Raw genomic sequence first — 16,344 nt, 5'->3', positions numbered from 1 at the left:
CTTGAGCCCAGGAGTTGGAGGTTGCTGTGAGCTATAATGCCACGGCACTCTACCCAGGCGGACAGCTTGAGGCTCTGTCTCAAAAAAAAAAAAAAAAAAACTAGTCGGGAGTTGTGGTGGGTGCTTGTAGTCCCAGCTACTTGGAGGGCTGAGTCAAGAGGAGCCCATAAGCCCAAGAGTTTGAGGATGTTATGAGCCACATGTGACACCATGGCACTCTACCAAGGGCAAAAAAGTGAAACTGTCTCAAAAAAAGAAAAGAAAAGAAAGAAAAAGAAAGGCTAAGTAACTTGTACCAGGTCACACAGCTGAGCGGTCATTTGAACACAGGTTGACTTTCTAACAAAGAACTGGGGTAGCAGGTATTTCAGGCAAGGGTACCAAAATGGAAGAAGGAACCAGCTGCAGTAGGATAGCAAACTCTCCCCACCCACCAGGAGCCAGGCCAAAGTGGGGCAACGGGCTACTCGCAGGTGGGGGAGGCCAGCCTAGGGGTAACCTTCAATAATCCTCAAGAGAGGGGGGAAGCATAGAACAGTTTTGGGTACTAGTCCAACTGTTGCCTCTAATGGGCTATGTGACCCCAGGCATGCTATTTCCCTTTCAGTTTTCTCATTCAAGAATGGGCTACAAAAATATTTGAAAAAGAAAAAAAAAAAAAGAGCTACATGACCTCTGAGTTTCTTAGGCCCCTAAAACACACAAATATTCTATATCCTGGGCAGAAAGAATAATTCTCTCATTTTATGAACTAAGACTTCCACCCAGCGGGGTCAAGGAATATCTGTATTTCCAACTATCCATCAAGAAAATAGTAGATTCAGCAAATGCAAATCTAACATTTGCATACAGTAGGAGTTGCAAGAGCTCCAAATCCTTTTAATGCACCAAACTTGATTTCCCATATCCTGGGTCAAATGCTACTTCTTACCACATCCTCCCAAATGAACCTAGGAAGAGCTAATCACTTTTACAGCTATATACACATGACAGACTATATATTCTAATGTCTTTATTACACTTTATTTCATTATTTTCCCTACTAACCATGAGTGTTTCAAAAAAACAGGAATTGTCTAATTCATTTTAATCATTAGCAGGTTGTCAACAATGCATAATGAGGAATTGCCTGGGCCACACTCCTAGAAGATCTAAATCCTAAGCCAGAGATCACAAATCAGTGGCTGGCTGGCTCTTTTCAACCATAGTAAAGCCCACGCAATGGTTTTTAAGAATTCAAATTAAGGCTCTGCACCCGTAGCTCAGTGGTTAGGGTGCCAGCCACATATACCGAGGCAGGTGGGTTCGAACCCGGCCCGGGCATGCTGAACAATGACAACTGCAACAACAACAAAAAATAGCTGGGTGTTGTGGCGCACACCTGTAGTCTCAGCTACTTGGGAGGCTGAGGCAAGAGAATCGCTTAAGCCCAAGAGTTTGAGGTTGCTGTGAGCTGTGACTCCACAGTACTCTACCCAGCGTGACACAGTAGGACTCTGTCTAAAAAAAAAAAAAAAAAATTCAAATTAAATGCCAGCTTTTACCACTGGGAGAATGCATATAAAAATCCCTATTCCTGGTTCCTTTGGAAAACCAGAGTATTTAGTGACTCTTGATGCATATTCAAGGCAAGGACCAGTTGCAGTAGAAGTTAGTGCCCTCCCGCTTTAGATAGGGTATGTGCTCTCCAGTTCACTATCACCTCCCCCACCAGCTGCCTGTTCTCTTGTTATCCTCTATCATTGCAATGGTGTTATTGTTTTTCCTACAGTAGAGTTATAGAGGAAAACTCAGCCTACACATTTATGTTACCTCCAGGGCAACTGAAGATAGTTAAGTTTGCAGAGTAAGAGAAGTGCATAGGTAGGAAGAACAGAAGGGTACCAATCCTCCAGGCTGCCTCTTCCTAGCTATGAACAGGGGTAGCCCCATACAGGCAGCCCCTACAGAACGAGGTAAGTGCTGTAGGTTTGTTAAGTTGAATTTGTATGTAAGTTTGGAACAGGTACATGTACCTATAACCTGTAATAGCCTCCACTCGTAAGTACAAGTTGTATGTAAGTCGGATGTTGTAACTCAGGGACTGCCTGTACTCTAAACGTCTTTCTTTTCTGCCCTTTCGTTCTGCCACCTGTGTCACCACTCACCATGGATCTGTAAAAAGCTGGCTCTGCTAAGTTCAATAAAGCTCAATCCCTTTCTGCTGACTGGAGGTACGGACCTCCCAGGAAACCGCTCTCTTACCCCAGGATTTCTGCCAATGCTCTACCAACAAGTGCAGATCCAAGCTGCTTCAAGGGAACTGAGGAACCTTTTCTCTATAATACTATGAGGTGAGACAGGCTCCTGCAGAGAGTAGGAGCTTCACCTTTCTTTGAATTCCTATCCCAGTATGTTAGGCTGAACATATTGAATTGCTTATATCCACCCTTTTTTTTTTGGAGACAGCCTCAAGCTGTCACCCTGGCTAGAGTGCCGCAACATCACAGCTCACAGCAACCTCTAACTCCTGGACTCAATCACTGATTCTCCTGCCTCTGCCTCCCAAGTAGCTGGGACTACAGGAGCCTGCCACAATGCCTCGCTATTTTTTGGTTGCAGCCGTCATTGTTGTTTGGCAGGCCAGGGCTGGATTTGAACCCGTCAGTTCAAGTGTATGTGGCTGGCACCTTAGTCACTTGTGCCATAGGCGCTGAGCCTCACCCATCATTTTTTACCTACAAAAATGGCAATTTCATGTAGTTCAACCTAGTATCTCTACAAGCAGTTCTGCCACAGTTCCAAGAATTTTCATTAAATCTTCTTTTAGGCTAAGGCTACCGGTAATGTCACACAAACATTATTTAGGAAGGCGATACATCTTCTGATGTTTCCCACTTCAGTAAATGGCAATTCCATCCTACTGACTGCTTAAGCAAAATGCCTTGTGGTTGTATGTACCCCACTCTCCCACAACCTATGAACAATCCATCAGCAAATCCTGTTGACTCTGTCACATTCTATCATTTTTTGATTGCTTGCCACCCCCATTCTGAGCCAAGGCAACCTTCTGCCTGGTATGGTAGCTTTAAGGTATGCCCACAAATTCTTTAACCTTCCTTCAAGAGGTGGAGCTTAATTCTCTCCCCTTGAGTGTAAACTGGAATAAAGTTAAATACAGCAAAAACAAAGCAGAAATGACACCAGAGACAAGGTCATAGAAGGTACTATGGTCTTTCTCAGTCTTTCTCAATCCTTCTCTGATCAGTTTCTCTGTGGGAAGCCATTCACCATGTCCTGAAGACTGAGGACATGCAGGCAACCTCAAGAAGAGACCCAGAAGAAAGGAACTGGGGCATCCTGCCAACAGCAGGTGTTAGGTGAGCCATCTTGGAAGCAAATTCCCTAGTCCCAGTTAAAGCATTCAGATGATGGCAACCCCAGCCACCAGCTTGACTACAGCTTCAAGAGATATTCTAAGCCAGAAACAGCCCACTAATCTGCTCCTGGATTTCTAATCTACAACAAATATGTGAGATAATAAATGACTGCTGTTTTAAACTGCTAAACTTGGGGGATACTTTCTTGCACAGTCATAGATAACTAATACATCTAGATTACTACAAAAGCTTCCTCAATGGTAGCAATGTTTTCTAAATTTTATTTCTTCTATACAGAATAGTCAGAATGATCCTTTTAAAATATAAGACAGATTATGCCACTCAGAATTCTCCAGGATGGGCGGCACCTGTGGCTCAGTGAGTAGGGCACTGGCCCCATATACTGAGGGTGGTGGGTTCGAACCCAGCCCTGGCCAAACTGCAACAACAAAAAAAATAGCCAGGTGTTGTGGCGGGTGCCTATAGTCCCAGCTACATAGGAGGCTGAGGCAAGAGAATCGCCTAAGAGCTGGAGGTTGCTGTGACACCACAGCACACTATCAAGGGCAACAAAGTAAGACTCTGTCTCTTAAAATAAAGAACTCTCCAGGCTACTCAGAGTAAAAACCAAAATTCTTATAATGGCCTATGGGCTCCTAATTACTCAATGCTAGCCCCTACTTGTTTTAGTAACATTTCCTACTCCTCTGCCCTTTGCTCGAATTCCTTTAGCACACAGCCCTCCTTGCTATGCCAGCTTGGAACACACCAATATCAGGGCCTCTTTCTCCACTAATCATCATGATATGTTCCCTCATCACCTTTAGGTCTCTGTTCAAATATCACCTTCCCAGTAAATTATTCCCTAACCATCAAATACCATCACCCCTTTCCACACACTGGTATTTCTACCTTACCATGTTTTTTTCTGTTCCTATCTAATGCCTATGTATAACACACCAACCAAAATGTAAATATGACAAATGCAAAAAACATTACTCTATTGAATGATATATTCCTAGCTCCTAAAACAGTACATAGTATACAAAAGGAGTCCATTAAAAATTTAACTAACTGAATGAATATAAGGACATTAGGCAAAACGATCCACATTATCACCAATGGTCTTGCAGAATGCTGACAGTTTTATAGCCATTTAAAAAGCAAAAAAAAAAAAAAAAAAAAAGAGAGAGAGATCATGTACAATTTGTACAGTACCATACTCTTTTCACAACAATCACTTACCATCCTTATTAAAAACTCTTTAAGATCTGGGAGAGCAAGGCAGAAGAAATGTTCGAGCTCAGGATTTCCAGACCAGCCCAAACAACAGCAAAACCCTGTCTTTACAAAAATAGAAAAATTAGGCCCAGTTCAGTGGCTCATACCTGTAATCCTAGCACTCTGGGAGGCTGAGGCAGGTGGATTGCTTGAGCTCAGGGGTTGGATACCAGCCTGAGCAAAAGCAAGACCCCCAACTCTACTTAAAAAAAAAAAAAAATAGCCTGGCATGGTGTCTACGTGGGAGGCTAAGACAAAAGGAATGCTTTAGCCCAGGAGTTTGAGGTTGCTATGAGCTGTGATGCCATGGTACCCTACCCAGGGCAACAGAGTGAGACTTAGTCTCAAAAAAAAAAAAAAGCAAAGAAAAATTAGCAGGACATTGTGGCATGTACCTGTAGTCCCAGCTATTCAGGAGGCTATGCAGAAGGATGGCTTGAGTCCAGGAGTTTGAGGTTGCTATGAGCTAGGCTGATGCTATGGCACTCTAGCCTGGGCTACTTTGTCTTGAGTTAACTCTGTCTCCGAAAACACAAAAAGAAAAAAAAAACCTCTTTGAAATAAGATTACTGTCATCTTCATTTTACAGACAAAACTAACTCTCAAAAAATGAAAGGGATATAACTGATTAGTGGCAGAGCAAAGATTGAACCCCAGTGTGATCCCAAATTCTATGCTCTCTCTACATGAGTTGCCTTCTAAGGTATGATACAAACTGGCCAGACTTCACGCCCATAATCCTAGCACTCTGGGAGGCTGAGGTGGGTGGATTGCCTACGGAGTTCAAGACCTGAGCCACAGTAAGCCCCATCTCTAAAAACAGCCACGTGTTGTGGCAGGGCCTGTAGTCTCAGCTACTCCGGAAGCAGAGACAACAGGATCACTTGAGCCCAAGAGTTTGAGGTTGCTATGAGCTATGAGGCCACGGCACTCTGCTGAGGGTAACAAAATAAAGACTCTGTCCCCCTCCCCCCAAAAAAGAAAAAAGTATAATACAAACAATGAAATCACAGGACTGTAAGGGGAACTTCCTAAATGATGAGAAATAATGACACGTAGGTCTGCAGTTCTTTGATGCAAAAGGAGCAAAGAAAGGTATTACAGAATTGTGACTGAAGGAAAACCAATAGGACCAATAGGAAAACCTAGGTTCTAGCCTTGGTTTTGTTACAACTCGATCATTTTGGGGACATCAACTGTCCTTTCTCAGCCTTCTCAATAAATTGTAGATCATAATTCCAGCCTCCATAACTCAAACAGGGCTGATGTAAAGATCAATTCTACAGACGTTTGGGAACCGAGGGAAGTTATCACGTGTCTTGTGGGCAGCTTCCCAGCTCCACCCACTTGTTCGCAGTGGGACTCCAGGCAAATTACTTGATCTATGAAGGCCTTGGTTTCTTTATGTGTAAAATGTGAAGATAGAGCCCATCTTATAAAATCGCCCTGAGGATTAAATGGGCCTTTACGTGTAAAGGCATTTACCAGCACCTGACTGGTCCTGTAAAGGCATTTACCAGTACCAACACTTTGCGACTATTCAGTAAACAGTAGCTATTACTGTCATCATGTGCTAGACTCCAGGATATAGAGATGAAAAAGGCAAGGCATAACATCTAACGAACGAGCTCCTGGTATCAAAAGGGAGCAGGAAAAGTAACTCGGTAGAGTGAGTGCAAAAACCGAGGAACGAACGTCCCCGCGCCTGCAGAGCGCGACTGAGAAGTGATATTTGAGTAGGGTCCTGAAAAATGAGAGTTCCAGACTTCGGCGCCGGAGGCACCGGGCTTTCGGACACATCTCGTGCAAAGCCACCAAGACACTGGGAGCAAGATGGGCGGGAGAGTGCCGTGCCTCATCCTGACACCCCGGGATTGGGTCGGGAAGTTCTCTGCGCGGGCTGGAGCCCAGAGTGGTGGCGACTGTAGGAAGCCGAGGCAAACCAAGCGGGAGCCCTAGGACCAGTACCAGCCCCTCTCTGGGCCTCGGGCTGCTCCCAGGTAACTGGAGGCCGCAGCCCGAACGGGACTCCCTCAGGCACCCTAGGCGGGCGGCTCTCCGGGCCTCGGACCGTTAATCTGGGCACCTCTCGCCTGCCCCTGAGGCCCCACCTCACCGCGATCGGCTCCTGCAGATTCCCGGCGTGCTCCTCAGCGCGGGAGCAGCGGCAGCAGCGGCTCCGGCTCGGCGAGGGGCGGGGGTCCCACCGCCCGGCTCAGGCCCAGACCCCGCCCCCCAAACTTCCGTCCTCCCGCCCGGCGGGATAGCGCGCCTAGGGGCGGGCTGCACCGCGGGGGCCGCTCGCCATGTTGGGTAATGGCAGCCGATTTACTAAAAAAGCCCAGAAGAAAAGGAGAGGTCATATTGAGACGTAAAAACCATCGCCAGAAATGAAGACAGTCGCAGTCTCCGAGTTCCAGTAAGGGACGTTTTGGGAAAAAATTTGCCCTCAATCACCTCATTTTTGGCTTCAGAGTTACATACTGCGCATGTGCCAAGGTCACTCGGTTGTAAGTACGCCTGCGCATTGCCCTACCCTACAGACCCGAATACAATTACAACTGCGTGGAAAACAGAATAACAGGTTGCGGGTTAGCGTTAAAACCTGCCGGGAGACCAAGGCTAGCTAGGGTTTTCTCATCTTTGGACCCATACGCTCCAAGCAGCTTCAGGCAACACAACGCAGCAGAGTGACTTGGTGTCGTTTGTGATGCTCAGCACTCGGTTTCGTCTACATGCCTTTGCTCAGAATGTTATCTTGTAGCTTGCCCTATATTGGTCGAGGGAATTGTGGTTTGTCTACTTTTCTGTTTTAGGCTAATTTCTAGAGGACTTTTTTTCTTCCCTGTAGGACCCAAGCGTCAATCCCGTAACATTTTGTGCATAAAGCATCAATTCACTTTCTAAAAATTGTAAATTCCCTCACCTGCCTTTCTCCTCTCAGTGCTCAATTTTTAGTAGTACTAAAAACAGGCCCGCATGGGGAGCTCTCTCGCAGTCTGAGGCGGATCGGATTCTGCATCTATGGAGTGAGCTGAGGGTGCGAGAACCCGCTATGGCCATCAGACCTATTGATCAGAAGTCCATCAGATTTGTTCTGGGTAGGTGGTACTGAGTCTAAGCACTGCAGTGAAAGAGAAAACAGTGTGGATGCTGGTGCCACTAATGTTGATGTTTCATTTCATAATGCGCTCATGGCTTTGGGAGGAGTTCAACTGACCGACAAATTTTCTTTATCAGTGGGCGGCCTTGTGACCCAGCAAAGATCTCCAGACTTGTGAATGAGGTCTACCACTACCACGTGTATAATTGACATCAATATCCATTTGTTGTTCTTAACATTTCTGTTGATTCAGAATGTGTTGATATCAATGTTACTCCAGATAAAAGGCAAATTTTACTACAAGAGAAGAAGCTTTTGGCTTGGCGCCTGTGGCTCAAGTGGCTAAGGCGCCAGCCACATACACCTAAGGTGATGGGTTCAAATCCAGCCCAGGCCCACCAAACAACGATTCCTGCAACCGAAAAAAAAAAAATAGCCAGGCGTTGTGGCGGGCGCCTGTGGTCCCAGCAACTTGGGAGGCGGAGGCAGGAGACTCACTTGAGCCCAGGAGTTGGAGGTTGCTATGAGCTATGCCACAGCATTCTACCCAAGGGGACAGCTTGAGGCTCTGTCTCAAAAAAAAAAAAAAAAAAAAAGAAGAAGAAGAAGAAGAAGCAGCTTTTGTTAGCACTTTTAAAGACTTCTATTGGATATTGAAGGTAACTTAATAAAAATGCATGCAGCAGAATTGGAACAGCCTCTGTCAGAAAAGCAGCAGAATTCCCCTTCGTTAAAGACTCAAGGAAAGAAAAAAGGGCTGTATTCATTTCCAGACTGACAGAGACCTTTTCTCTTCATCATGCAACAAAGAACAAGTCTCAGGATGTGGAAATTCCTGAGCCAAGAGGGAACTCTCCAAGACAGAAAAGGAATGTACCATCTTCTAGGGCTTCAGATCCCATCTCTGGCAGAGACTTCCTAGGTTCTCAGGAAAAGGTGATGATTTCAAGTAAGGGCTCTGGTGACCACATGGACAGAGCAGAAAGGGAGATAGATTTGGGTCACAGCAGCACTTCAGCTGGCTCAGAGGGCAGGTTTAGCACTCCAGACACAGACAGGTCAGCAGTGACCCTGCAGTGAGCTCCCTGGAAGACAGGTTTTTGCAGGAAAACATGGAATCTTGTGAAAAATTACCTGAAAGTAACTATCATCTTTCAGATGTGGAATGCCGTTTAAACCAAGAAGATATTGGATATAACTTAGAGCTTTGCCCCAGCCAACTAATCTCTCAACCCCAAACACAAAGCATTTTAAGAAAGAAATTCCTTCAGATTCTGACTTTTCTGAAAAGTTAGTTAATATTCAGAATACTTCAGCATCTCGGGTTGATGTAGCTGTTAAAATTAATAAGCAGGGCGGTGCCTGTGGCTCAGCAGGTAGGGTGCCATCCCCATATACCAAGGGTGGCAAGTTCAAACCCGGACCTGGCCAAACTGCAACAAAAAAATAGCCGAGAGTTGTGGCGGGAGCTGCTACTAGGGAGGCTGAGGCAAGAGAATGGCCTAAGTCCAGGAATTGGAGGTGGTTGTGAGCTGTGTGACTCCACGGCACTCTACCAAGGGCGATAAAGTGAGACTGTGTCTCTATAAAAAATAATAACAATAATAAATAAAATTAATAAGAAAATCATGCCCCTGGACTTTTCTCTGAGTTTTATTTTTTTTTTTTTTTTGAGACAGAGCCTCAAGCTATCCCTGGGTAGAATGCCGTGGCATCACAGCTCACAGCAACCTCCAACTCCTGGGCTCAAGCGAGTCTCCTGCCTCAGCCTCCCAAGTAGCTAGGACCACAGGCACCTGCCACAATGCCCGGCTATTTTTTTGGTTGCAGCCGTCATTATTGTTTGGCGGCCCGGGCTGGATTCGAACCCGCCAACCTAGGTGTATGTGGCTGGCGCCTTAGCCACTTGAGCCACAGGTGCTGAGCCTTTTCTCTGAGTTCTTTAGCTAAATGAATAAAGCAGTTATATCCCCAAGAACAGCAAAGTGCTGGTGGACAGAAGTATAGGAAATTTAGGGCAAAGATTTACCCTGGAGAAAATCAAGCAGCAGAAGATGAACTAAGAAAAGAGGTAAGTAAAACAATGTTTGCAAATGGAAATCATTGGGCGGCACCTGTGGCTCAAAGGAGTAGGACACTGGTCCCAGATACTGGAGGTGGTGGGTTCAAATCCAGCCCAGAGCAAAAACTGCAAAAAAAAAAAAAAAAAAAAAAAGGAAGACATTGGTTAGTTTAACTTGGGGTTTATAATGAAGATATCTTCATAGTAGACCAGTATGCTACTGATGAGAAATATAACTTTGAGATGTTACAACAGCACACTGTTGTCCAGGGTCAGCGCCTTATAGTACCTCAGAGTCTCAACTGTTGTCAGTGAAGCTATTTTGATAGAAAATCTGGAAATATTCAGGAAAAATGACTTTGATTTTATTATTGATGAAAGTGCTCCAGTCACTGGAAGGGCTAAATTGATTTCCTTGCCAACTAGTAAAAACTGGACCTTTGGACCTCAGGATATAGATGAAATGATCTTTATGCTAAGTGACAGCTCTGGGGTCATGTGCCAGCCTTCCAGAGTTAGGCAGATGTTTGCCTCCTCAGCCTGTCGAAAGTCAGTAATGATTGGAACTGCTCTTAACACAAGTGAGATGAAGAAGCTCATCACCCACATGGGTGAGATGGACCACCCCTGGAACTGTCCCCGTGGAAGGCCAACCATGAGACACATTGCCAATCTGAATGTCATTTCTCAAAACTGACATTTCTCACTCTATGGAATTACAGATTTTATTGCAGATTTTTCTGTTTTAAAAGACAGGGTCTTAAGGAACCTTTTTGTGGGGAGGGAGGGATTCAAAATTAACCTGCTGCTTAAAAATATAATGTACCAGCTCCATTTAAAAATGGTCTTGAGAACTTTTCAAACCATATGGAGCATTACTTGCAACATATTTTCTTCTGCATTTGCATGTGCGTGTGCGTGTTTGTATGTATAGGCAAGAACATGTTTTATAAAAAATAAGAGCACTTTGGAAGTTACCCAGGCCTCTGCTCTTGCTGAATATATTTTTAGTCTGCAACTTATAGCCCCTAATAATTAAATTCATATTAGTTTAATCGCAAAAACAAACACACACACACAGGCCCACAGTTGCTCATGCCTATAATCAGGAGTTGGAGACCCCTGTCACTCTGTCACCAGAAGGAAAGGGCCTGGCTGCCAGTCAATGTCAGCCAATATGCAGAGTCAGGGATATGTCCACCAGACTTTGTCAGAAGGCTGGGATTCTGGAGAACAGTGAGAGTGGCCTCCCCAAGACTGTGCTCATCTTCCATTTCCAAAATTATAAGGTTGTTTTTTTGTTTTTTTTTTTTGAGACAGAGCCTCAAGCTGTTGCCCTGGGTAGAGTACCATGGCACCATAGCTCACAGCAACCTCCAACTCCTAGGCTTGAGCGATTATCTTGCCTCAGCCTCCCAAATAGCTGGGACTACAGGCACCCACCACAACGCCTGGCTATTTTTTGGTCATAGTTGTTATTGTTGTTTGGCAGGCCTGGGCTGGATTCGAAACCCTGGAGCTCTAATGTACGTGGCTGGCACCTTAGCTGCTTGAGTGATAGGCACGGAACCCCAGATTACACTTTTATACATAAAAGTTCAAAGCAAAGACATACCAACTCCTATTCCAAATAATAATCAGCATAATTTCGTAACCTATTACAACATTCTAGTTCAGAAGTTAATCTACCTTATCTACTCAAGATAGGCATCTTTAGGGTGGGAGCTAAATTTACAAAACAGTAAGAATGGGAGATGGGGTGAAGGTCAGGCAGGACCTAAACTGGCCAAACCAGCTATGTCATGTCTGCCCCAGCCTGATAGACTCCATCTTATTCTCACTATATGTGCGTTCATTTACTAAAAGAATAGAAAAATTTAGCAGGGCCCCATGGCGTGGGCCCAGCTACATGGGAGGCTGAGGCAAGAGGATAGCTAGAGCCTAGGAGTTTGAGGTTGCTGAGCTACACATCGAGACTCTGTGTGAAACAAACTAAGGATGCTGAGCTACACAGAGAGACAAAAACAAAACAACCCTGGAGAACTTTTCTTTTTTTTTTTTTTGAGACAGAATCTCACTGTCTCCTTGTGTAGAGTACTATGGTGTCGTAACTGACAGCAACCTCAATCTTGGGCTCAAGAGATCTTCTTGGCTCAGCCAACTAAGTAGCTGAGACTATAGGTGCCCACCACAGTGCCCAGCTAGTTTTTCTATTTTTAGTAGAGTTAGGGTCTCACTCTTATCCAGGCTGGCCCAAACTTGTGAGCTCAAAAAATCTACCTGCCTTGGCCTCCCAGAGTGCTAAGATTACAGGCAAGAGCCACAGCACCTGGCCTTCCTGGAGAACTTCCTAATTCAGATCCTTTATTCCACATCTAGAGAATCAGTAACCAGGGACCGAGCCCAGGAATCTGCCTTCTAGCAAATATTCCAGGTAATTCTGATACATTTGGAACACATTTACTCATCTTAGAAAGGAAACACTGCCTGAGGCGGTGAGTCCTTTAGGGTAGAGACTGTGACTTGGTCATCTCTGACTCTAGCACCCAGAACAAGGCCTCCTTCAGTGTGGAGTGAATAGACTGATGAGTGAATTGATACCAAGACGGAGACAGTCAACAAACCTAGTGCATCCTCACCCAAAGTTAACCTGAGAAGGGAACACTTTGTGAAGAACCACATTGTATCTTTCTCTGCTCAGAACACAGAAAAAAATTCTCAATAGCTACTTTGAGAAATCGAGAAAATAAGGGAGGGAATAAAGCCTTTTAGGAAGGACACTGGCTCTGAAAGGCAGTCTCTCAAGAAGGGGACAGAAAAACATCTCCAAGCACCAGATGAAGAAAAGATGCAAAGAATTTGTGGTGTAGATTTCCATACTAGGGAAATACTCCCACAAAAGGCACTGTGCAAGAATGTTCACAGCAACAATATTTGAAATGGGAAACAAAACTCCAACCTAAATGTTATATACTTTAAGCTCTTTTCTGCCTCAGGGCCATTACATGTAACTCTGCCCTTTGTCTAGACCATTTATCCCCTTGGTTTGGTTGACACCTTTCCCTCCTTCAGGTCTCAGTTTAAGTATTATTTCCTAAACTAAATCTTCCCTGACCACGCTATTGAAGGTAATACTTGCTCTGTATTTTCTATCACAGTTCTATTTCTTCCATATAACTTTCCACTTGTTATTTTATGTATTAACTTTCTCTCTCTCTAAAATTTAAGTTTCATGTGGATAGGAGACTTATTCCTAACATTTAGCAGAAAGTCTGAATCAGGTCAGCCTCAATGTTATAAAGTTTAATGATATAAAATCTATCAACAAACTAGACAATATATTTAAGACTATGAAGAGTAAACTTGTTTCAGAGTACCAAAACATGCCCCTAGAGGGTAAGTGAATTAAAAAGGATCAAAACCAAACAGTGATCTTTGATCTTTTTAAGGACAGGTTCATTCATTCTCTTATATATTTATTCATTGACCCAGCAAACATTTATTGAACACCAATTATGTTCTGGTATCAGGTAATAATGCAATGTATTAAAAAGCAAGTTGGAAATTGTATTAAAACATAATAAAGTAATTCAACGGGGTATTGTCTGAACCAAAGCAGAAAGTGGAGTTAGCTGATGTATGAAAGTGGGTAACATGAGCCGGGCACAGTGGCTCACATCTGTAATCCTAGCATTTTGGGAGGCTGAGGTGGTGGATTACTTAAGCTTAGAAGTTCAAGACCAGCCTGAGCAAGAGTGAGACCTCATTTCTACTAAAAATAGAAAAACTAACTGGGCATTGTGGCAGGTACCTGTAGTTTCAGCTACTTGGGAGACTGTGGCAAGAGGATTCCTTGAGTTTGAGGTTTTAATCCCCAAGAGTCTGAGCTTGTTGTGAGCTGTGATGATGCCATCCCACTTTACCCAGGGTGACAGAGTGACTGTCTCCAAAACAAATAAAATTAATTAATTAATTAAAATGGGTAACATTGCTGCTTAGAGATTTTCTAGGCACAGTGAGTACAGTACATTAACATTCCAACACCCTCAAAGTGCAGTGGACATTTGGGACATATGTTCATACCCATCACCTTGCTTGGGGCCCAAGACACATTGGTGGAGTATCGTTCCAGTCCTAGACTCTACTCACTGACCAAGTCAGTCTCTAAGTGACAGGCTCACCCCTACTTGACACTTCTTGAAGTGGGTAGCATCTTTTTATCACCACTCAGGCCCTGGGCAATAAAGGATGTTCAGTTACAGCTCTCACAGGACCAGGTCCTCTCTTTCTTCAAAAATGGGCTCTTAATTATAGTCTAACGGTAGAATATATCTGCTACTCATGTGACACAACAACTGAACTCTACAATTCTGGACAAGAATCAAGCAGAGAAACATGGTGGAATGAACACTATACTTAAGTCAGATACACTTGGGATTTAACTCTAGGCTGTGCTTTATGGGTTTCTTTTTTCTTTTTTTTTTTTTTTGAGACAGAGCCTCACTATGTCACCCTGGGTAGAGTGCTGTGGCATCGCAGCTCACAGCAACCTCAAACTCTTAGGCTTAAGCCATTCTCTTACCTCAGCGTCCCAAATAGCTGGGACTATATGTGCCTACCACAATGCCTAGCTATTTTTTTGTGGTTGCAGTTGTCATTGTTGTTTTAGCTGGCCCAGGCTGGTTCGGCTGGTGCCCTACCCACTGAGCTATGGGTGCCACCAACTTATGGGGTTTTATTGTTGTTATTTGTTTGTTTGTTTTATTTTGGGGGTGGGTTTTTTAGATAGGGTCTCACTCTGTTACCGAGGCTAGAGCTCAGTGGCTCTATCATAACTCACTGGAGCCTCAAACTCCTAGGCTCAAGTGATCCTCCTGCCTCTACCTCTCTCAAATAACTAGAACAACAGAAGAGCACCACTACACCTGGCTAATTTTTATATTAATAGAGACAAGGTCTCACTGTTGCTCAGGCTGGTCTTGAACTCCTGAGCTCAATCAGTCCTCTCTCCTCAGCCTTCAAGAGTGCTAAGATTACAGAGATGAGCCACTGCACCTGGCCTGTTTTTATTCTGTTTGTTATGAGGTCTCACTATGTTACTCTGGCTGGAGTGGTGCAGCAGCTGTTTCACAGGCTCAAACATAGCTCACTGCAGCCTCGAACTCCTGGGATCGAGCCATCCTCCTGCCTCAGCCTCCCGAGTAGCTGGTAGTACTGTTATGCCCTACTGCACCTGGCTAGCCTTGTGTTCTTGAGCACTTTCCCTCCTCACTGAGCCTCAGATTCCTCAGCTGCAAAATGAGGATAACAATGTTTACCTGCTAGGGTTCTTATATGTAAATGGAAGATGATTAGATGGAGAGAGGGAAGAGTAGGAATGAGTACAGCAAGGATCTTAGGTTTTTATTTTTTGCAGTTTTGGGGCGGCTAGTGCCTACTCCTTTGAGCCACAGGCGCCTCTTGGATCTTAGGTTTCTGACAATAAGGTTTACAGGTCCCTAACTGTTAACAATGACTAGAGAGATTGAGGTGGGTGGGGAAAGAAACATTTATTTATTTTTTTTGAGTGTCACTATGTTGCCCTCAGTAGAGTGCCATGGCATTACAACTCCTAGCAACCTCAAACTCTTGGGTTTAAGAGATTATCTTGCCTCAGCCTCCCAAACTGGGACTATAGGCACCTGCCACAATGCCTGGCTATTTTTTTGTTGTAGTTGTCATTGTTGTTTAGCAGGCCCCAGCTGGGTTTAAACCCGCCAGCCCCCATGTATATGGCCTGTGTAAACACTGAGCTATGGGCGCTGAGCCAAGACTTTCTTTTTTAATTTATAAACTTTAGTATCATTCAAATTCTTTTACAGTGAAAATGATTTAATTTTGTAATTAAATATATTTTATATAGATATCATGCAGCAGTAAAAATATTTTAAAAGCTTATGTTACTATATAATATGCATGGAAAATCATCCAGGAGAATAAGAGTGGTTGTTTGCAGGGAGGACTGAAAGACTCAAGGTCTGGGGTAAGAGGGAGATTTTTTCCTTGTGAATTCTTTTGTACTGTTTGGTTTTTTAAATTGTGAATTCATAGTACCTTTCTTTCTAATAGTATATTACTCCTTAAAAGCGTTCAAAAAAGAGTTTTAGGGTTATTTTAAAAACAAAAAATATTTTAAGAACACAAGTGAAAAATACATCGTTATTCTGTTTACATTGTCCTACTGCAACAACAAAAACATACACCCACACGCAACATCCAGCTTCAGATTGTAGTACAGGTTTTCGCAGCCCAGCAGGAGGGATTCACCGCTCAGAAGGTCCACTCTTTAGTTCTTTAACAAGGTGCAGCTCCAGAGGAGCTCAGCAGGGGGAACCATTGAGAACTCGCTCTGAGCAGCGGTCTTTCCCTGAGTCTTTAAAAACCACAGACCTGGCTCGGCGCCTATAGCTCAACCGGCTAAGGCGCCAGCCACGTACACCTAGGGTGGCCAGTTCGAATCCCCAGGCCGGGAGAGGTGGCTCACGCCTATAATCCTAGCA

General features: G+C 44.2%; 1 protein-coding gene and 1 pseudogene across 4 annotated transcripts in view; one reads left to right on the top strand and one right to left on the bottom strand.

The window, feature by feature from the left end:
• Positions 1–6,834, bottom strand: part of CEP250 (centrosomal protein 250) — a 54,689-nt gene extending 47,855 nt beyond the window's left edge. For 2 of the 4 annotated variants that reach the window (XM_023512206.1, XM_012804181.2), the window contains exon 1: positions 6,752–6,834. The gene's annotated coding sequence lies outside the window, so the exon portion shown is untranslated. Of the gene's footprint in view, positions 1–4,604; positions 4,668–6,751 lie in introns of those variants that run through there. The other 2 variants (XM_023512203.1, XM_023512202.1) reach the window with 2 other exon arrangements.
• Positions 6,835–7,695: 861 nt separating this feature from the next.
• LOC100963926 lies at positions 7,696–10,502 on the top strand (annotated as a pseudogene).
• The last annotated feature ends 5,842 nt before the right edge of the window (positions 10,503–16,344 follow it).

Source organism: Otolemur garnettii, unplaced genomic scaffold (genome assembly GCF_000181295.1).
Source record: "Otolemur garnettii isolate 467f Iridium unplaced genomic scaffold, OtoGar3 scaffold00025, whole genome shotgun sequence".
NCBI classification, from domain to species: domain Eukaryota; kingdom Metazoa; phylum Chordata; class Mammalia; order Primates; family Galagidae; genus Otolemur; species Otolemur garnettii.
This window is presented reverse-complemented; position numbering and strand designations above follow the sequence as displayed.